Genomic DNA, 23,063 nt, shown 5'->3' on the forward strand with positions numbered 1-23,063 from the left:
CTACCGGGGCATCAGCGAAGAAAAAATGGCGCTGGCGTGCCACTGCAGAGCAGACGAGCAGACGATGTTGCATTGCCGTCTGCTTCGGAGGTCGCGAATATTCGAGATCGATAGTTCATATATATGCTACTAGGCGAAGAAAAAATGGCCCTGGCGTGTCACTGCGGAGACGATGTTGAACCGCTACCGCGCCGTTTGCTTCGGAGGTCGCGAATATTCGAGATTGGTTGCTCCTTTGCTACTCGGCAAAGAAAAAATGTCGCTGGCGCCACTGTAGAGCAGGCGAGCAGACGATGTTGCACCGCCACCGCCATCTGCTTCGGAGAACGCGAATATTCGAGGTCGGTTGCTCATTTGCTACTCGGGCTAGGTAAATCTCAGCATGAGTTTGTAGTTTTTTAAGGCGCCAAAGTCGACTGTTGTGTGTTTTTCCATGAATGCGCTGTTTTCTTCAGTAAACATTATTGGGAAATATAATACGCAGCAATTTTAGGCTTATATTTTGCGCTACTCACAGGTAGCGCATGCGCCAGTCACTCTGACACTCAGCCGGCAGTCGAAAGTTACATTTCATGCCTTAGTTCCCATTTTTCTTATATTGCGACTTGTAGCTCACTGTATTTGCAAATAATAAGATAGTAACTGGCCTTTAATGGTGCATCACGTGGCCGCCGTACAACATGCAAAATAAATGTTTCTTCAAGAATCTCCTCCAAGAAACTCTCAGCCACGTCGTCTGCTAGGCCATCTGCGGGATGCCATGCCTTCCGCTCTGTGTTGCATTGCAGATGCGCATTTTTTATTATTGCTTTACATCTTACTTTTATTATTTACCAGAATACTACCGTAATAATATTTCCATGATCTATTTTTACGCTTCTGCTTTGTTTATTGAAACTCTGAGCTTAAGCTTCTGCTTGGTACTTCGTCTGCACAAAAGAAGCAGAACGAAAACAGATACATCCTTATATAAAGTAAAATATTGTTATGAAAAAAAAAATGACATTCATAGTCCTGTATAATAATTCAGAGCTTATTTTGTATCGCAGCCCAGTACTGAAATGAGCGTTCTAATCTACGCATTTTTCGCTCACGTTTTCCTGAAGTTAGCAGACGTGGGGGTCGGAACGACCTGCAGTTAACCTTCTAGCGAACATCAGCAGTTGATTTCAGGGGTACAAGTGGCGCATGACTTTGCAGATGTGAGTCGCCTCCCAGATACATATATGTGCATTTTGGGCCAACCAGAGTCCCAGGGTTTACGACAGGGGCCTGATAAAGAAATCCGCAACCAGTTTCCACCGAGAAAACAGCTCTGAGGCCGTGCTACGCAACGATCACATTGCAAACACGTCACAAGTCTGTCACAAACCGATCAATCTGACACGCTTCTAATGAGCGATTCTGAGCAGCGAACATATTGGCAGATAGGAGTGGGTGCTAATTGATAGTTATCTGACAGTTTCTGTTAGGCGATCATTGCGTTATTCAGGTTGTCGATCAGGTAAAGTTAAGCATTGTTGCTGCTCATCCTGGTAATGAAAGCTTGGACTGAATAGCACAGGCCTTTTTCTTTTGCGCTTTTCCTTTTGTTTGATATGCGGCAAATTGGTCTAATGTACCGAAACCTTTAGTTTCTCGATTGTTTCTCTGTTTTCCTGGTTACCTTGTATTCTCAGTTCGAGGATACAGATGGAGCTGACTTTGCAGCTATACAACGCCTAGAAAATCAAGACCGAAGGCCTACAAAGTCTCACTAAGCGTCCCCATGAACACTTGCACCGAAAATATCCCGCAGCTAGGCCTGTACAACACACTAGATGAACTGATAGAAGCCCAACGGATATCGCAGGAGCTCAGGTTAGCCCGCACGAGCTCCGCCAGAGAAATACTAAGAAGACTCGGGAAAAACGTGCCACCACTAAACGCGACCACGCTCGCCGTCCCAAGAGACATTAGACAGGCGCTAACAATAAAGTCGTTAGCGAACAATATGCACTTTGCCCACCACGAGGGCAGACGAAAGGATAGAGCGCAGGCTCTAGCAGCGAAATAAGAAAGCCGATGCGGCCGCCTACCGCAAAGACAACCACCCGTGTGCCCACTCGACAGCCGCGTTGACCGGAGAGGGCCATCTCGTAGCAAGTGCATCCGTACGACCCAAATTCACGGAAATAGAGGCAGCGATGACGAACCCGACCACGGACATCATCGTCAGTGACTCGAAATCTGTTGTCACCAATTTTGCCAAAGGCAGAATCTCGCCAATATCCGCGAAAATTCTAAGGAATTATAAAGAACGTGTAATTGATCTGGGTGCCGGCTCACTCGTTAAACCCGGCGAAAGAGGCAGCCGACATCATAGCTCGAGGATCTACCGGCCGAGTTGTGGGCAGCAACTCGAACGCCGGCGCAATCATAGAAGACACCTAGCACAATATAACACAATATATCGACTGGAAAAGCTAACGTACCCTCAACATCACAAAGACCTCACTAAGGAACAAGAGGCAATGTGGAGACAGCTCCAAAGTTAAGCCCTCCCCAACCCATTAGTACTTAGCCACGTATATCCCGACATATTCATCCTGGAGTGCAGCAAATGCGATGGCAGAGCCACTATAGATCGTATATATTCTGACATTGCCCGGTAGATTCCCCACTTAAACATCTACAGAGGCTCGTCCAGCAATGTCTGTGAGAGATTATGCTGCTCAGCTACGACCTGGAAATTCAACTCGAGGCCGTGACCAGAGCCCAAAAGGTCCCGACCAGCATTGATTGACAGCCATCTAGCAAGCTATACAAGAAAGTCATCCACTAGGCGCCTACAATGCAGTTTTTTTTTAATCCAATTATGCTCGTCCCATTGTAGTCTCATTTTCCGGGCCCCAATTAACCGATAAGAGCCATTGAAGCCGACATAACTAGACCGCAGCAGTTTCACTCTGGAATTATAAAATGTGGTAAGGGGGACATCTGTCGCGAAATATGGACTTTTGTTTTCTAAGCAACTTTCAACTTTATTTTGCTGCAGGCTGGCTGTGACGGTTTAAGTTCGAGAAGCTAGGTATTATATGAAAGATCGCATAGTAACGGAGACTTGATAGCAATTTATACGTCAGGCTTTTTTAGTTAGCCAGCGCTCTCAGCGCACAACACATGGGTGTCTTATTGTTTTTCCCTTGGGTCTTATGGGGCGCTTGCGGCCGGGCGCGCTGCTCTCTTGATTTCGCCTTTGCTACGTGCCCATTTTGGCCGGGTTAATGATTCCCCGCTTCTTATACTATTTATCTATACATGATCATATACAATTCTAGAAGGAAGAGTGACCGCATCTCTGCTATGATTGATGGCTGAGACGGTCACATGAAAACCGTGTATAAAGAAAATGACAGGCTTGTACAACTTCTTTAAAGTAATCAGGACCGCCCTTTGTATCAACAGGTTTACAGTAGCGCTAGGCCGCCCGTAGGGTTCTTGCCCTAGCGGCGAAGACTATAAACTAGGAGGTGCGTGCTGGAGCATTGCTATCTGTGCAAGTTGTTATGCCCGTGCAAGCAGTCACCCGGATTCCAGTCGAGCCGAACAATTTTAGTGGCAATGGTTAATCGTGAGCGTTGCCGCTTGGATACCGAGACCATCAAGTGCGTCCTTCGAGCCTCAAGGAGGGGACGCTACGTAAGATCTACCCGATTTGGTTGCACTTTCTGCACTAGTGCTGGCAGAATCCAAGGAGGTGCCGCGAGCGTGCAGCGCTAGTTCAGGTTTAGTTCAGGTGCAGCACGACACTAGTGCCGCTGGCGCTGCACGTTTGCTGCCAAAACGAATACGTGCGGTGCAGGCCTTGTCGTCTGCATGCGTGCCGCGTGAGAATCGAGATTGTGCGAATAAGCCTGTCAGTGTGCGTGGTTGGAGATTGCGTCTCTGTTTTTTCGGCTTCAGTGAACTAGTTCGCGATACTCTTTTTTGTTGAAACGTTGCGCGTGCAGTAGAAGAGGGTGGCATACGTGCCGAATACGACTGTACGACAACCTAAAGGCCACCAGCCCCCTTTTTCCTTGCTTTGGCATTTCTTTTTTCCTTCTTCCCCTTTTCTAAACGTCATCTCCAAACTACCAGTACTACACCTAAATTCATTTTTTTACTTATAATATTTTTTTCCCTTCGGCCTTATCTCGCTCCCCTACTCACTTAAGAGATAACAATAAAAGACAGCAATATTCCTCTCACCCCGACGCATCCTAACATCTCACCGGAGATGAACAGCAGCGGGCGCCCGTCCCTCGCTCCCAATGGACTTCCCCTCAAATATAATTATCATGAAGTACAACAAACTCACCTCCTAGCCATCCCGAAAAAGGACAGATTAGAGGAGAGCGTATGACAGGGACGTGTGGGCAGAAACAAAGAAGAACTGACCCCTAGGCCCAACAAAACCATAGCAGCAAAATCTGGGCAAGGCCAAACAGGGCCGTTTTATCAGGTCCTTGACCTTGAACAAATCAGGCCCAGCGCCCAACCGACGCCTTATAACCTTCACATCACCAGAGCGGGGGAGGACGAGCGCGCGCTCGTCATATCGGCATCGCACATGGCGATGGGGGGGAGAGAGAGTTAAACCAAAATAGCTTCAAGAAGCTCTCCCCATAAGATCCTGGAGAAAGGTGGGAGGATAAGAGAAGAATAATAAGTAACACACTCCATCAAACAACTTCTAAAGAAATCTACCAATCCGAATTAAAATCCTCCCCCTGCTTCCCTACATATTCATCAGATAACCCAAGTACGTATATATAAATAATACTACACATTCAATTTTAATTGACCTCCCTCCTCTCTGTCACGTCTCATCCTTCCACAACCTTTCTTCTAAAAAAAGGAAAAAGGAAAGGGGGAGGGATGAAAAAAAGGAAAAAGAGGGGGAAGGGGGGGAGTGGAGCCTGGGTGAAGGGAAAGGAAGGCAATACCATTTCTCACTAATTTAGCCACCAACACCGCGCTCAGCTCGCCTCCGGGACGGGCTCCTTCCGCCAACCAGTCCTCCTCAAGTATAACCTAGGGGGCATTCCCGAAAAACACAGTCAGGAGATATACGGGGTAAAACCTTAAGAGACATCGGGGGAGGGGATATATCTAGTGGGACGGGGGGCAGGGCAGAACATAAATGCGGGGTGGGGGGGGGGGGCTCTTATTCTCTCCATAGCATTTCAGAATCGAACTGAGCGGCACCATACAACAATCAACTAATGAAGACCCATCTCCAAAGCAAGTCCGGGTCGTGAAAATCCCAAACAAGCCCGGCCTCATCGATCTAAATAAAAAATGTTAATGTCAAGAAGCATGTAAATAGTAACTCAGCATCTCAACCAAAATCAATTACAAAAAGCAAAACAAATAAATCCGTTACTGGCTGGCCCGTTCCCGTGGCGGCGGTTGGGCTGGATAGTAGATTTTTTTTACATGTTATTTTTTTTTTATTTTTCTTCAATGAAAAATTGTTTATTGGAGTAATCCCTATTCATTTTTATTTGAATTGGATTAAGCCCGTTATACCTCGTGGCACGAACAGAGGCTCTTTATTTTTGTTTGCTTTTACGTGCCTCAGCATAATATATGTATGTTCAGGCTGCAATGGAGCTGATTGAGACTGACAGCAACGACAATTGTGTGCACGTAGACTATGTGCACGTAGCCCGCACATTTTCTAGAGAACAGTGAAATCGTGTGCCATTGCACTGCGAGAGAGTTGTGACCAGGTAGTACATCTATGAATTCAAGAGACGTTTCCGGCTTTCGAGGAAAACTTTTGAAGGCCTGAAGGCATGTGCGCTCGGTTCAAAGCTTCTTCTTTTTCTCCATATGCAGTGCGAGGACGGCCACAAATCCCTACAGACAAGACGTGTCTAATCGCGCTGGCCTACCTTGGTTCCCAAAACTCAGTGTATGCTATTACAGACAGGTTTGACGTGACAGACTGATCGGCGAATGAGTGCGTACAAAGGGTTGTGCATTATCTGCACTCCATTAGTGAGGGAGTTACTCGCTGGCCCACCGGCGCATTACTCTTTGCTTCTTAGCAAAGAGTAATGGAAAAGGACCACGTAATACTGTGGCGTGCATTGATGGCTCCCATATAGAAAATTTAAGGCCAGATGAGTCGCCGCACTCGTACTATAACAGAAAGAAATGGCCGTCAATAATTTTGCAAGCCATTTGTGATCACCGAAACAAATTTTTTAGTGTTTTCATTGGATTTCCGGGATCTGCTCATGACGCTCGTGTTTTGAAGGAAAGCCCATTTTATGGAAATGCTGCAGCACTATGCAATGATGGGTACATATTGGGGGGACAGTGCATACCCTCTGCTGCCCTGGCTTCTGACTTCATATCGTGATAATGAAGTCATCTTTTCCTCATGGAAAAGAAGGTTTAACATGCGACACAGTCAACAGAGAGTGGCAATTGAGAACATGTTTGGCCTCCTGAAACAACGTTTTACAAGGCTGTACCTTGCTGATGCCGAGACAGCTACACAGGCATGCTATCTTGTTATGGCGGCATGCGTCTTGCTCAATTTGTGCAATGAGGACAGAGATTTCCTCGATGAAAAGAACTTTCATCACTGCCACAGCAGGACGATGTTGGCAACGACACTCAACATGACGTTGGCCTTGGTTTGGTGAATACTGCAGAAGCCGTGCGAAGTGCCATTACCATGCAGCAGTGCTGAGATCTGTGCTCTTGTTTATGCTGCCAAATGCGATCCAGTATTCTATTGCGAAAGCAATACTGCTCGCAGTTTCAGCCTTCAGCGTAGAACGGCGGTGACCACCATTGACCTCTGACCTTTAGACGACCCCCGTAGACGACCCCTAGCTGGCAGGAGCTGCTAACTTGGGTATCTCGTTTCACATGTGACGGTTATGTCAGAATCGCATGCTAGGATGACCCTGATATTCACGTTACCCCTATAGGCCACTAAGGCACGTTCATATCGGTTGGTTAAGCGGGGCTTATATGTGGGCTGAGGAAGAAAAAAAGAGAAGAAGAAGAAGAACGCTCGGTCACCCGCAGCTAATACTTTCGCTCAATATTTGGTTCAGCAGCGTTGAACCCTTGTAATTGTTTTGTTTTTGTTCGAGTTGTTTCAGAAGCATATGTAATTTAGAATGTCCAGGTGCTTTATTATGCAATAGCTACAAAACGTTTTGCAAACTGATCAATTAGCCCGGCTTCTTTTGGCAGTTTCTGACCAGCAGACATGTCGACCAATAGGAGCGAAAGCTAAATGATAGGTTTGTGATACTTTTTCTGATGTTTGATAGCGCAATTTAGTGTCACATGAACAAATTGGTTATGAATATATGATACATTTGTTGTCGATATGTAATGTCAGTTCACATGGCACCGACATCTCTAAAAATAAGCTGAGAAACATTAGCTAACTCGTCGCATAACATGCTGTGGTCTTGGGGCTGAAAACAGGTTTTACATGCTGTTGAAAAGATAATTTTGTCATAACCATTACTACAAGAATTAACAGAAGAGTTCCTTGAAAACATTCTATTTCAAGGGTAGTTACCATCGACATCTGTTTCTCCGGCAGATGAATGAGGCGGTCTAATCTCATCACCTTTTCGCTGTGGCGCTTTGCTCTCCCTTCCATTTTCTCCAGAGTGCGACTCAGTGTTACCGCCACCGAAATACTTCGCCGTTTTTTTGCTCTCGAAATCCCCCGCATCCTATTCAGTCATGTCCGGCCTGCTGCAAACGTTCATAAAGGCTCAGTAATAAATGTTTTTAGACTCGATGAACTAGCACTTACTCTGCATTTCCTGCTTCAGGCAAAACAATTGTCTTCCTAGGTGCAAGGAGTACTGGAGGGCTGATAGGGTGCTCCTCCTCTAGGAGATCCGACAGCTCCCTGCACATCACAGCAATTAATAGCCACAGCATTATTATTAACAGCGGAATTTGGCAAAAAATTAATAGTAGCAACTCACTCTTCATGCTCACAATTTAGCCGGTTGTGGCCGGATGAATTGTTCTTTTTCCTCGAATTTTTGTATGCTCGTTCAAGCAATTTTGACTTGTTCTTTGTCTGTGTCGGCGTGAGGCAGCCACTGAACTCCTTATTAAGGTCTGTCACACTTCGCCAGATTAGCTTCTTCGTCCTGAAAGAACAAAAACAAATGTGGTTTGGGGCATATATCAACAATACATGAATGGTGGCCGAGGTTAACAATAGATAACTAAATAACTTACCGGAATCCTCCTTTCTTTCCGACCATATCTCTCATTCCAGAGAATTTATTATGTAAAATTTTTGTTTTTCTTGAGCTCCACAGCCCGTCACAAATGAGATCTGGATGATCCGAAGCGGACTGGCCCGTCGAAGCATCCAGCAAGCTGCCTGTGCTCGGGCTGGCAAGAGACCTCTGAAGCGGTATCTCTTCTGTACTCGCTTGAGTGAAAATGAGGGTTAAAGCTCCCCGTCTAAAGAGAAAAAAAATGAAACAATTATAGCATACTGTTGACAGCATAACTTCCACATCATACAGTGACCGCCACGAGGACTGACGTTAATGTTGCAATATTAAAGCGTACATAGCTTGTTTCTATGAAACGCATTAGTGCGCTGTATATAGGCATTGATCTTAACTGCTCGAATCCCGGTTTTGAAGCGCTACGCACGTGCACGAAGTAGTAATCAACGTTACTCACCTGGTGTTTCATATATATCCTTGGCCGTCACGGATGTACGACCCGTCAGAATTTGTGACGATTGTCACGTCTTTTTTCCCTTGGTCCGCAGCTCCGCGGCCATCACCGCACCAACTTTGCTGCATTCGCTGAACTCGGCAGCTGGCCAGTTCAGAGACTTGGTGAACTCGCGCTGAACTAGGCCTGCTCTTTTGCAAAAGAAATAGCAAGGTGCACGGGTCGCGCGCTGCACTAGAAAAACGATTATGAAGGTGCTGCACTCAGGGAACTAGTGCAGCTAGTCTAGCCAAATCGAGTAGACCTACAGTCTCCCCGGCCGTGCTGTGCGAGAACAGCCGAAAACATTTTTGGTACAAATTACTGTCTCTACACGCGAACTTGTTTTGAATGCTGTTAGTGTTGGATAATATAACATCATTATAAACAAGTTTGCAAGTAGAAACGGCAATTTGTACCAGGAAATATATAGACACAGGAGAGGCATGACTTGGCGGTTAATAACTATATGCTTGCGATTTAGAGTGTGAAGTGGAAATTTCGATTCATTTTATGGCTTGCGAAGGTTATATAGAACTGCTTTACGTTTGGGGGTCTGATAAGCGGTGCCTTGGTGCGTAAAACAAACGAGTCCTTTTGCTTAGCGAAAGCGATTAGTCGTATCTGCTTTTCCGGCTGCTCTTATTCGAAGCTGAAACTCTATACCGTTTGGATTGCTATTTTTATAAAGTGCGTTCAAGCTTCCGAAAAATTCGGCGAGTGCAGTGATAACGTCCGCGGCGATAGGCGCCTTTTTCGACGTGTGGATCATAGTTCACATAGACAGAAGTAATAAATTAAAGAAAAAAAATAATTTTCCTCTATTATTTAAAGCTGAAAAATGCCAATTCTGCGTTTAGGCTTCGACTGGCGTCATTATTCTCAACACTAAATTTGTTCCGACGAATTGCGTAAACAAATAGTTTGAAAATTACTAATTCAAATAGTAAAGAAACTTGGGCCATTTGTTGCATGGCGAACACTTTTGTACTAAACAGCTCTGGAATGGGACGGTGTCTTTTGCGCGCACTAATTCATTTCAAACCGGGACAACAGATTCACGTATGCAGAACTGTGTTCGCAGCAGAATCATATAATCATGTTGGCATGAAAGAAACACCAATTTCATAGAAAACAAAAATGACATCCTAAACTATTACGAAAAGGTACGAGGATGGAGATAAAATATTTAGTGGACAGTTAATCTCCGCCGTTAAGAGTATGACACGATAGCGTTTCGATGTTTCTCACTTTTTGCCATTTTTAACTTTTCTACAGTGACACTTAGCATAAGCAAACATTGACACCTTTGAACGCAGTTTTCTTTTTTTTTTTCAATTTTGCTAATTATTTGACTGATCAATTGCTCACTATAAATTTTCGTAATTAACATCATAAAACATGGGCTTTCATTGAGGATTTTGACACCTTAGAATTAACCACTTGTTTCGATTTTCGCCCTTCTTTATTCATTTATTAATCAACCAACTACAATGTTTTATTAGCTCGTCATCGCCTGTCAAGCTAATCAATTATGAATAATTATGAACCATTAGAACCAAAATTATCAGGATACATTTCTTTTTACGCAGCCCCCGATGATTTCCGACAAGGGGAGCCGACGGCTTTTTGACAGAACGAGCTGCATAAGCTTGGTATCGCCTAAAACAACAGTGATTCATTACCAAGTTCGTTGAGCACACGACGACACAACAGATACATTTACAAGAAGCACGAGTGAGAGCGTTTTATAATCATTTTTAAGCCCTCGAGGGTTCTTACCGCGTTGTACCAGCTTGCTCACCATCAAGTATTCCTGAAAAAAAAAGCAGCAACGATTATTAAGAATTTTCTCTGATATCAGTCAGTAGTTAAGCCCATACTATTCCTTATCTCTCTGTCGACGACAAGATGCAAGCGAAAAAAGTAAAGAACCAGCTCGGCCAGCAAGGTACAACTGTATCAAAGTAGAGAGCTTGCTCGGCGGTATAATCTTTCAGTTTTTGAAGCTTTCTTATTTATTTTTAGCGGAGCCACGACAATCTTTCTCGGTTCTTTCAAAGATTAGATGTTCCTTTTTCAAAACCGGCTGTATATGGCTGTGCTTTTATAAGACAGCAGCTGCGCTGTGACAGTATGCGCACGCTGCTCAAAGATACACAAAGGACACGTGCTTTCGTACTTTTTTCCTGCACTGTAGGTTATGTAAATTATGTTTCGATAACATCGTTCACTAAACACTTCCTCGAGAATATCGGCCCTAGCACACGGCTCGTCGACTTCGCTGGCGGTGCAGACTGGTCCCCAATGGCCGCCTTCGGAATGCCAGATGAAGGTATCGGAATATATTCCTTCCTTTTAATATCGTATCACAAGCGTTCGAAGCTGCTGTCGAAAGAGCGGCGAGACGTGAACCAGGTCCTCCGGCGCCTGCTCTTGAAGATCGCCATCAACAAGGCCGAGGCACTCGCAACGAGATACCCTGGAGCCTGCATACTTGACGACGGCAGCGTCGAAATCACTCCATGGAGCGCCAGGGCGGGACTGTGGGGTCTTCTGGAAGACCACTCTAATGACTCATCGCCTCCCCGTCACCAAGAGCCGGAGGACCAGTTCGAAGACGATGATGACTACGAAGACTTGGACCTCGTTCGAAAACAGTCCGCAGCCGCTTCACACCGAACGTGGGCGCCCTCTGACTGTCAATGCATGCTATGCGTGCGCGACCGGGAACTAGAGTCGCAGGAGGGCATCGCAATTCCACAACGCCCGCCTGCGTGGTGGACGCACGAAGAAGCAGCGGGGAACGCAGATGGTCAAGCCTTTGAGAACAACAACAGACGACAAGCGGGTGCAGAAGACGAAGAAAGAGCCACAAGCCCTGAAACGAGTGAGGAGACGTCCCAGCTGGAAGGAGCGTCTTCTGGTTTGTCGCAAGAGTCTATGAGCTATGCAGGATCGCTTCCGGAGGCTATGAGCCAAATTATGATGGAATTTAGCAACCTCAGCAACAATGAAGCCTCCATGAACGCGCTGTACGGTGCTGATTTCGACTTTAACGACTTGTTCGGCTTCGACATTAACAGTGACATGTAGGATTTAACTTTGCCTACAAGCGACCGATGTGACGATGCGTCACAGCTTAAACCACATTCATTTTAGCAGCCGGAAATAAATGGAAATAAATAATCATCTTATCATCAAAGCGGTGCCCCGCCTCGAATTTATCTACTAGTTGGAACAGGAAGTGGCGATTTCTGGCTAGTGCGACTAAGTAGGAATTCTGCATCGCAGGAGCGTAGGTAGCTGAAGTCGGCTGTGCAAGTTCCTTTCATCGATCAGAGCACTCACAGGCACAAGGAAAAGCAGCCGTACATAACGTGCGCAGCTCGCAATTATAATGCAATGAAACGGAAATTGTCGTCGAGGCTGAAGCCGTGTTCTGCGTCTCAAAAAACAACGATCACACAGCCGAACAGGGACCCTGCGCTGGAGTTTGCATGGATGGATGGAATATAGGAGCGTCTCCTTTGAAACGGGGTGGTAGCAGTTGCTATCATGCTCATTTTCCCCCCTATATCTTAATTATTGTTTTAGATTGGTTAACCATACCATCATTCTATTTATTGAATTTTTATTTCTACATTACTATAACATTATGTCACTTTTCTGATTTTAAGCCACCAATCTTCCAGTCGTTTTTTGCTAGCTTCCACCGCAGGTTTATTCACCCGGCCACTGGTATCTCTAAACCCCAGAGCTTCAGGAAGAGTGACAGCGACTGCATCGACTTCCGAATGGATACCATTATATTCGAGTATAATATGGTAAATTGTTTCACTGGAGTTACCACATACAGCACATGCGTCATCTCTATTGTTAAATTTCTTTTTGTAGCTGCGTGTTCTAAGGCACCCTGATCTAGCTTCAAAAAGTAGGGCACTGCCTCTTGAGTTATCAAAGAAATCTTCCTTCCTGATCTGCATTTTCCACTTGCGGTATAATTCCACACTGTTTCTTTTCCATCGAATTTATCCAATTTTTACCTTCTGTGTTTTTGACCTGTTGCTTAATGCTATTTATTTCTCCGTCCTCGTGACTAGCGTACTTACTAGTTAGTTTTCTAGTTCTTTTCCTCCATTGTGAGTCAACGCTTTTTAAGTACAAGTATTTAAATACTTTAGCCGCCCATCTGTTACTGTCCAATTTCCTCAGGCGTTCCTCGTATATTTTTACTCTGAGCTTCCCGTACTTCGAAAGATGCCCAGCCCATATCTCCCTGTACCGCCTCATTTGTAGTTTTGCCGTGGGCACCTAGTGCTAATCGTCCGACGGATCTCTGATTTATTTCTAATGTCGACTGCACCTCTGATTTTAGGCACAAAACCGCATTTCCGAAAGTAGGTCCGGGGACCATAATTCTATTTTCCACGTACCGCTAGCGCCGCCTGGTGGCCGCTGCGGTACTATCTTGGTAGGACGGCTGAGACTACCGCGGGTGGAGGCGCTGGAGAGCATTTAATTTATCGCGAAATCAAAGGCATGCTGCTACGTTTAGAAGCGCTCGGTTAGGATAAAAATAATGATCTGCACTCTACTCCACCGCAGCTGTACAAAACACAGTGGCGGTAGAACTCAGCTGAATTCAGGAGACTGGATGAGTATGGATAATTGTTCAGCTTCTCGTTTGAGTGCTGCCCATTGCTTTTCATGATGTGACTTCGCCTGCCATACCCTAGATATAAAGCTCCGTTTATTCGCTTTTATCATTTGCGTGACCTGAATAGAACGAGTTGTGAAGGAAGCCTTTTATTACTGGGCGTGAGTGGGGCCATTGCAAGATGGACGACAAGTCAAAGTCAACAAAGGGCGAACGTAAGTGGCATCATGATATACATACTGCGATTATCTAGATGACAAACCGAGAGTGTTAACAACCTGTCCGCATACGCAATATTTTGCCGGAATTGCAATGACTCGAGTAATGCCCTAATCTGCATGATTTCAGAGTTATTTCTGCATTAATCTATAGCAACTCACCTAATGATCGTTCAACAATTTTTCAATGGGTCAGTAAGTGAGCTGTGATTGAAAAATGCTCCACAATTAGATAAATAATTCGTCCGTTATTTGCTTCGAACAAAAGACGTATTGCTTCACAAAAAACGCTTTTTGTTTTTAAGTTGAATGTTTTAGTTTTGCGGCTGAAGTACAGCTGAAAACACTCATGCAATATTTGTTTTAGCACACGTACAAATTAATAGGTAGATATTCTTATTATTTAATCCAGAACTTGCCTATTGTAAATATCGCGCTGTACGATCTAGCTGCCTCATCATGAATGATTGTTGTAAGGCACTCATGCTGGTAATTGATAATGATTGCTCGAGTGTTTTATCGGGGCACGAAACGCCGATCTCTAGTCACAGTTTGCGCACAGGTTGGTTGGAAGGGGGGGGGGGGGTATACGCCAATTTTCATTCTGTGCAGGGAAAACGCCTAGCAACTCTGTTGTTTCAAGTTCGCACTGATATTTTTTTTTTGTATTAACCCTCACCGATACTAACCCCATCCTTCGATGCAGCTCATTCTTGGCTGTTTGTATAGAAAGCGCAGGGTTTAGACTAAGGCAATTTAAGGTATGGCAACTCTCCTCCACGCTCTCACACTGTAGGGCACCGATAATTTCCGCCCAGCATTATCGACAGGACAACTGCGGCCAGTTAATGTTTTACAGGGCACTGCAGCATGTTTCGCAGCGGATCTCGGTGTTATTTGCTTCGGAGAATAAACAAAACAAAATTAAACCCATCAGTTGCTTGTCGTTCGATGTCGCAAGCAGGAAAGTGCCGAAACGCAACTGCAGGCTTTAGTTTCTCTACAGATGCGTTCAACGGCATCGCCCTAAAAACGGTGCATCATATTTGGCGGCACACGAGACACCATTTTAGTTGACAAATTTTCTCATCATGAAGCTAGTTGAATCATCACTGTTCCTCAAATGGGCAGTAGGTAGGTACGTCACGCGTTTAATGCGCTTAACGTGCGCAGTATTGCCAAATCATACTGAATGTTAATATAGCAGGGAGGTCGTTCATTTCGCTGTGATATATGACCCTCCACTAGCGATGCTTCATCGCAGGAGAATCTTATTTGCTAGAAAGTGCTTCCGTAATTCACCATGCAGAAACGCTGTACTTTGAAAGCGCCCCATTGCAAAAATAAAAATTACGAGGGACTTTAGCGACTAAAGTAGTGAAAGGCGAAAGTCTGAGTGCCGCATTCTGTTACGAACTGGTAATAATTAGTTAATAAGTCAGTAGTTAATAATCAATTAGTCATTAAGTAGTAATTATTGATTACGTAGCTACATGATTATGAAGTACTTAATCAGTCATTAATTAGTAATGTTCATTGACTGACATATATAAGGCACGCATTCGCGCATACTGTGGTGGTGCTCTGTGATTGGCCGATACCTCTATGACGTCATCCCATCTCGGCCAATCAGAGCCGCCACAAAAGCGGGACACATTTTGTCCACGACAGCATGAGCCATTAAAGGCTTTCGCCTTAAAACAAAGACTAAACTCACGACAATCGTTTGAAACCTACGCGCAGCGACGTTATAGCTTTCATAATGCAGCAGCGGCGCGGCTCGCATCCACGTTGAAATTCAGCTGAGGAGGTCAGGTTGCACCTTTAAGCAACAAAAAAGGAAACTCCAAATTCTTCAAAACATCAAACCTGTGATAAAAGCATTATGCACGAAATATAAAGCTCAAAATCCGCCTATGGGCGCAGCCACGATAGGACATACACTACTCATCCGTCCTACTATACACTTCTTCATTTTGAAACCAGGCGGCGCTGGGTGATAATGATGATTGCACGTTCTCTCCTCCGATTGCACGTGGCTACCGGAAACGGACGGACTGGCGACAGCGGGAGCTTCCGAAGCGTCAAATAGATGAGTTCTTTCTTTTATTACCTTATTTCTTTTTCAGCTAGTTAGGTTAGGTGCAGCCTAAAGAATAGATTTTAGCTCTTGGTCCTAGCGGCCTGGTTTTTCGTGCCGGCAGCTAGGTTTTCTTGGCGTTCATTGTTTAGCTATCTTGTTTAGATAGATATTTTTCTTTCTAGGCTATTGGCATTCGCAGATTTAGTTTTTAACGCGTGTTTGCTAGTCGTTTCTTGTGTCTTCTTTTGGCAATTTGTGTATTCTAAGAATTCGTAACAGTTATAGTTCAGTCGATGAGCGCTTAAGATGTGCAATCAAAAGAAGGTAAAGTGTACTCAGTGTGAGGCGCAGGTTAATCTCAAAGAAACGCGTTTTGATTCTGTAGGTGAAGCGGAAGGCAGCGACTTTTTGTGTCGATGTTGCGTACTGAATGCACATCTAGACAGATTTGATCAAGAAAGGGGCAGTTTAGTGTCCCGTGTGGATGATTTAGAAAATGAAGTACGTTTGCTAAGGACGGAAAATCAGAAACTGCTTGGACAGCTTACTCAGATTGAAAAGAAAGGGGCCGACTTTGTCCTTGGAACCAACAAGGACGAACATTCCAATGCGGGCCACGTGGCTGGGGCCAGCACTGGCATGGAAGGCATAAGCAAAGTAGGTCAGGCGGATCCGAACCGTCAGAGTTATTTAGAAGCAGCTAAGACGCCGGAAAAAAAGGAAGAAGTAAGGAAGAATGAAAATCCCAGAGATAAGGACACAGATAACCGAAAGCAGGAGCCAACAGTTGGGAGAGGGAGAGAGAAGGCCCAGGTGCTTATCGCCGGAGATTCTAACATGAACAGGTGCAAGCGAGATATCTTGGAACGTGTAAGGGGTGATAAGAGAGTGTTGGTTGGAGCCTTCCCAGGGAGAACAATGAGGGCTGTACTAAAAGAGAGTAAAAATAGGCTGTTGAAGGATTCCGCAGAGCGCAGTATGGTAATAGTAGCCGCGGGTCTAAACGATGTCCTAAATGGTGACGCTGCAGGAGTGGTGGAAAGTTTAGCTAAGGGAGTTGACGAGATCAGGGAGATAACACAGCAGACGCAGATAGTTGTATGCACAGTACCAGAGGTGCTAGGATTGAACGGAAAGATGGAAAAGGACGTGGTGACAGTTAATCAGGACATAAGAAAGTTAAGCCTGGAGAAGCGTTTCGAAGTGGTTGAGGTAAACAGGGAGGTACATAAAGAAGGTTTTGGTAGGGCTTTTCAGCGAGATGGCATTCATTTTAACAGAAGGGTCGGAGCAGAGATCGGCTGGCGCTTGGCAGGCAGGGCTGTAGCTTTTTTAGGGGGTCCGCGAGGACTCCGTGCACAGAGGTAGTTAGAAGTGAAGCAGAAGAAAGTGTAATAATGGAGGCTGAGCCCCCCAAAATGGCAAAGAGTAGGTCGAGAAAGAAAAGTACAAAAAAGAAATTTAACACTAGGGTCAGCTACATAAACATGCAAGGAGGTAGAAAAAGAGCGAAATGGCTAGAGATAGAACAGCAGTTGAAGGATGACAAAATAGGTGTGTACGCTCTTTGCGAGACTCATCTCAGGGATCTAGAAGATCCACCGTTTATAGAAGGCTACGTCTGGGAAGGGTGCAACAGAACGAGAACGGAAAGAAAGGGTGGAGGGGTAGGTATGTTGATACACCAGGGAACAAATTGGCAAAGAATTAAATCATCTTGTAAAGAACATATCTGGGTTTCAGGTACCATTGCCGGCATAAGGAAATGGCTAGGGGTAGTTTATTTAGGAACAGGACATCAATGCAGGCAAGAAAACAGGGATCTTGTTGAATGTCTCAGGGACGATATAAGCCAGTTTGGAAACGGGGTCAATATTGTTCTGCTGGGGGACATGAACGGCCACATCGACGATCTGGATGGATACACGGATTGTAACGGGAAGCTAATGCTAGATTTCTGCGAGCGACACGATCTAGTTATAGTAAATAGAGAAACAAAATGTGAAGGCCAAATCACGTGGGAATTCCGCAACAGGCAGACGACCATTGACTATTGTCTAATGTCGCAGGAAATTTATAGCAAGGTCACAAAAATGGAAATAGGCGAAGAAGGGGAGTGTAGTCTGGGAAGTGATCATAAACGTATTAGTCTGTAGATGGGGCCCTTGATGAAAAGAGAAATGGAACTTAGACAAAACGTAAACGCAAAATTAAACGACGATCAGATAGCACAGATAGCAGCAAACATAGAGGAAGCATTAGAGAAAAGCCCCATGGAAGACTGGGATTATGAACAGGTAGAACTACTCATAAGGAGTAAAATTCAGGAGGTTAAAGTAGCAAACCGCTGGAATGGAAAGAGGAAGCCACGGAGCTGGTGGAATAAGGAAATCAGGGAGGCTATTGAACAACGAAGGGCTGCTTCAAGGGAACACCGAATGGCAAAGAAAGCACAGGCTTCTCAGGAGGAAATCGACCAAAAATGGGAATCGTATCGACGAAAGAAACTTCAAGTGCAGGCCCTCGTCCAAAGTAAAATGAGACAGTCCACCGATCGCTGGATGGCTGATATACACGATGCCTCTAGAGGCGGAGCAAGAAAATTCTGGAACCATATAAGGTGGATAGGGAAGAAGAATCAAAGAAAGCAAGATCGGATTCAAGATAACGAGGGAAATTGTTTAAAGGGAGACAACGCAGTGAACTACATTACATCAGTTATAGCCGAGTCATTTAAGAACGACGATAGGGTAATCTCCGCAAATCAGGAAGCAACACAAGGTAGCAGAATACAAAGCACCTTAGAACTGACCAATCTAAACTGGAAAAAGGCAGAAAAAAATATTCCTAAAAACACATCTACAGGAATAGATGAAATTTCGATCAAGCTGATTAATGAACTCGGTCCAAAAAGTAAGGAAACGTTGTTAAAAGCTTTGGAAACAGTCATAGCGAATAAGCAAATTCCGGACAGCTGGCGGCAGAGTAAAATGAATCTGATTTATAAAGGGAAAGGATGCACATAAAATCCTACAGGCCGATTACCATAACGTCTGTAATGTGCAGGTTAGCCATGCAGGCGGTGAAATTAAAGGTGCAAGCATGGGTTGAAAGTAACAAGATACTCGGAGAACTTCAGAACGGCTTTAGAAATGGTAGGCGCTTAGATGATTGCCTGTTCGTGCTTACCCAATGCATCGAAATATCTAGAGTGGAAAATAGACCTTTGTATTTGGCCTTCCTGGACATAAACGGGGCGTACGACAACCTAAGCAGGGAACTCCTGTGGAACATATTAAAAGAAGAAGGTATCGGTAATGAGATAATAGAGTACCTACAGGAAATATACCGGGATAACAAAGTAGTAATTACGTGGGAAGGGATAAGAAGTACGGAGGATGTTAAAGTATGCAAAGGATTAAGACAAGGCTGTCCTCTATCACCGGTGCTGTTCATGCTTTATATGATAAACCTGGAACGGAGGATACAAGACAGTAACCTAGGTTTTAACCTGTCATACAGATTAGGTGGAAAGGCGGTAGAGCAGCGCCTCCCCGGTTTGATGTATGCAGATGATATTGTTCTGCTAGCTGAGAGTCTGGAAGAATTGCAAACTCTAGTTAAGTATTGCGGAGACGAAGGGGACGCTTTAGGCTTCAGTTTCAGCGCAGTTAAGTCGGGTCTGATGATTTTCAACGGCTCAACTGATCAGAGTCTTAAAATTCAAGGCCTTGAAATACCTAGAGTAGCAGAATATAAATATTTGGGGGTATGGGTAAACGAAGGATTGGCATACTTTGGAAAGCATGAGCAATCACTTAAGGCCAAAGGGCGAAGGAATGCCGGGATAATGAAGCATAAGGCATTGTGGGGATACAATAGGTATGAGGTATTGAGGGGTATTTGGAAAGGAATTATGGTGCCCGGACTTACTTTCGGAAATGCGGTTTTGTGCCTAAAATCAGAGGTACAGTCGACATTAGAAACAAATCAGAGATCCGTTGGACGATTAGCACTAGGTGCCCACGGCGAAACTACAAATGAGGCGGTACAGGGAGATATGGGCTGGGCATCTTTCGAAGTACGGGAAGCTCAGAGTAAAATATTATATGAGGAACGCCTGAGGATATTGGACAGTAACAGATGGGCAGCTAAGGTATTTAAATACCTGTACCTAAAAAGCGTTGACTCACAATGGAGGAAAAGAACTAGGAAACTAACTAGTAAGTATGCTAGTAACAAGGACGGAGAAATAAAGAGCATTAAGCAACAGGTGAAAAACACAGAAGGTAAAAATTGGATAAATTCGATGAAAAAAAAAAAAACAGAGTGTGGAATTATACCGAAAGTGGAAAATGCAGATCAGGAAGGAAGATTTCTTTGATAACTCAAGAGGCAGTGCCCTACTTTTTGAAGCTAGATCAGGGTGCCTTAGAACACGCAGCTACAAAAAGAATAACAATGGAGATCACGCATGTGCTGTATGTGGAAACTCCAGTGAAACAATTGACCATATTATACTCGAATGCAATGGTATCCATCCGGAAGTTGATGCAGGCGCAATCACTGTTCCTGAAGCTCTGGGGTTTAGAGATAACAGTGGCCGGGTGAATAAACCGGCGCTGGAAATTAGCAAAAAATGGCTGGAAGATTGGTGGCTTAAAAGCAGAGAAGTGACATAATGTTAGTAATGTAGGAGGAAAATTTAATAATTAGAATGATGGTTTAGTTAACAATTCTAAATCAATAATTAAGATATATGGAGAAAAATGAGCATGATAGCTACTGCTACCACCCCGTTTCAAAGGGGACGCTCCTATATTCCATCCATTCCATCCATCCGATGAATTGAGGGCATTCTTTTTGTAACGGGCGGATACGGCATACATATCCTAGCCGGTAAAATTAAAAAAAGGAAGCACGACAAAAAAGGAGAAAAAGAGCAGTCACAAAGAAAGGAAAACATAAAATAGGCACTTTCCAGAGTTGCGCGACAATATCAGCCTATTACTGCTGACACCATCACCGTCAGCGCTTTGCCAGTCGCCACCACTGAAGCCGCCTGTCTTTAGTTGTCCGCAATCTTGCAAGGGTACCTGATTTAAGCGCGGCCCCTGGGCAGCACAGGTTTCCTTTCCCGACATGTATGGCTGCTGTTAGGCGCCATATTGTTTCTCTTACTGTTCTCAGAACAGTCAAGTGTTTCAAATTTATGGCGTGAAACATTGAGCTGTCGAAATGGCTTCTTGCGGTGACGTCAGAATGACGTGATCTTGCAAACAGATTTTAGGCAGAGCTATTCATGCTGCCTGGGTGGTAAATATATGTAATTGCGGAGAGAAAAAGAAGGTGTAGATGGTAGGAAGGAAAGCATTTGTGCTTGTACTACGAATAGGGCGAAATATACTGCTTGCTGTAAAGGGGCGTTTCCTGAAACCCGATTGGCTGACGTTGTGCAGCGGGAAATACGTCATGCATACGCATCACACAGTGATGTTAAAATGACGCGTCATGACGTAAAGGATGTGCTGCCATTGCCGTAAATTGCAGAGGGTGGGCGCCGCAGTTTGGTAGACAATTACTCTTGGTGCATGGCGAATAGTAAGCTGAAGCATCGTGTCATTGCAAATAGGACTGAAACGACCTCACCATAGTAATTTGCAGCTTGCGCAACATTTTAGAGGATCTGTTATGAAGATGCAAATTTGCAGCCACACGAGGGCACCAGCTGCCCCCCCCCCCCCCCCCCCCCCCCGTTGCAAACGCTTTACCTTCATAGAGAAACCATCTACCCCCGCGGCTGTTGCCAAGCGCAGCAATGGCAGTCTGCTAACTCAAGCGGCTGACCTGTACGAGCCGAGGCTTTTCAGAGAGCACCGCGATGCTATCGAATTATGTTTGGACGCTTCGTGAGTGCGACAGTTTGAGGAGTCATATGGTGCGGTGGCTGTGCAAAGAACTTCGCTGTGACATGCAGCGAGGGATCGCCAAAGGACTGCCTTAAACGTCGGCCCTAAACATTGCCTTTTTTGTATAGCACAATGCATTCAGTTCAGTGTTAATGAGATCGAGAACCTTCTCACGATGCAAGAAGTAAGCAAAATTATCGACAGCTTCTTTCTTTGGCAGAATAATGTACGTGCCATGTACACCCATCCAATTTTTTAAAGGTATCACGCGAGCGTCGACCGTTCGCTTGATCAGCGCCCTATGACGGAACGAACTCGCCGGGAGTTGCCGCATGCGCACCAAGACCAGGGTGGCCGTTGCCTGCCAGGCTGTTCCAGGAGCTGCGCGCAGCCTCTGACCCTTTCCTTTGATCGTAATACTGCCGGAACACGCCTCCGATATTCAGGAGAAGCCACGTGCCGCCCAGTTCATACCAACGTGCTCAGTATTCCTCGAATTGCGATCGATCCTTGGTTTGCTCTTGTTTTATATGTAGTTGTTTAAGCATATGGCTCTGTCCCACGATTTTGATAAGTGTGAAACGTAGATAGTGAGATTTAGTTGAGGAAAGCTTTACACTGCTACTATCAGCAATCTCTCTTACCGTCTGCGCTGTGTTAGCGGCTGGAATAGGGTGCCTACATGTTGTGCCGCGGCTCCCTAGGCTGGAATGTCATTGCGGTTAGAGAAGAAAAGGGTCGGGGGATGCGCACAGCTCCAGGAACAGCTTAGCAGATGACGCCCGCAGTGGCCTGGTCGTTGTGCGCATGCGACAACTCTCGACTCGACGAGTTTGCCGGTCCCTTCGTTCATAGAGCGCTGATCAAGCGAACGGTCGAAGCTTGCGTGATAGCGGTAAAAAATTGGAAGGATGTACTGCCATATGTTATGTGCTGCATGTAAAGTTCAGCTCAGGTATGCATGAAGGCTCACCATTTACTGATATTTATTTTTCTGAAAACAAAAATAAGTCCTCCAGAGGGCCTTATAACAGTACGCTCTAATTATATGGTGTTGCTAATTGGCTCTTATGTTGATTGCTATTCTTACTAGGGCCAAAAAGTAATATCTGTTTATTACTTTGCATTTTACTGTTTCTACAGTAAAGGATACTCGCACGCGGCGTCGCCCTAGCTTCATGCCATTATTTCCTGTCATATTTCGCTTTCTTTCATTTTTCTCTGTTCCTCCGCTCTGTACGTGTACGGCAGCCTACTGGACATCGCCTAGTTACCCTCCTTGCTATTTCCCGTTATTCTGTCTCTCTGTATCTCTTTCTCAGGCCCCTTTCGCGGGAGCCGTTCTCGCGCAAGCCATGAAAATTTAAACGACAATGTGTAAGGGGAGGGGGCAGCGCGTTTCTTTCACTAAATCGACAGTTTGTGTGATT

The sequence above is a fragment of the Amblyomma maculatum genome, chromosome 3 (genome assembly GCF_055883805.1).
Source record: "Amblyomma maculatum isolate TAMU_Amacu chromosome 3, ASM5588380v1, whole genome shotgun sequence".
Classification (NCBI taxonomy): domain Eukaryota; kingdom Metazoa; phylum Arthropoda; class Arachnida; order Ixodida; family Ixodidae; genus Amblyomma; species Amblyomma maculatum.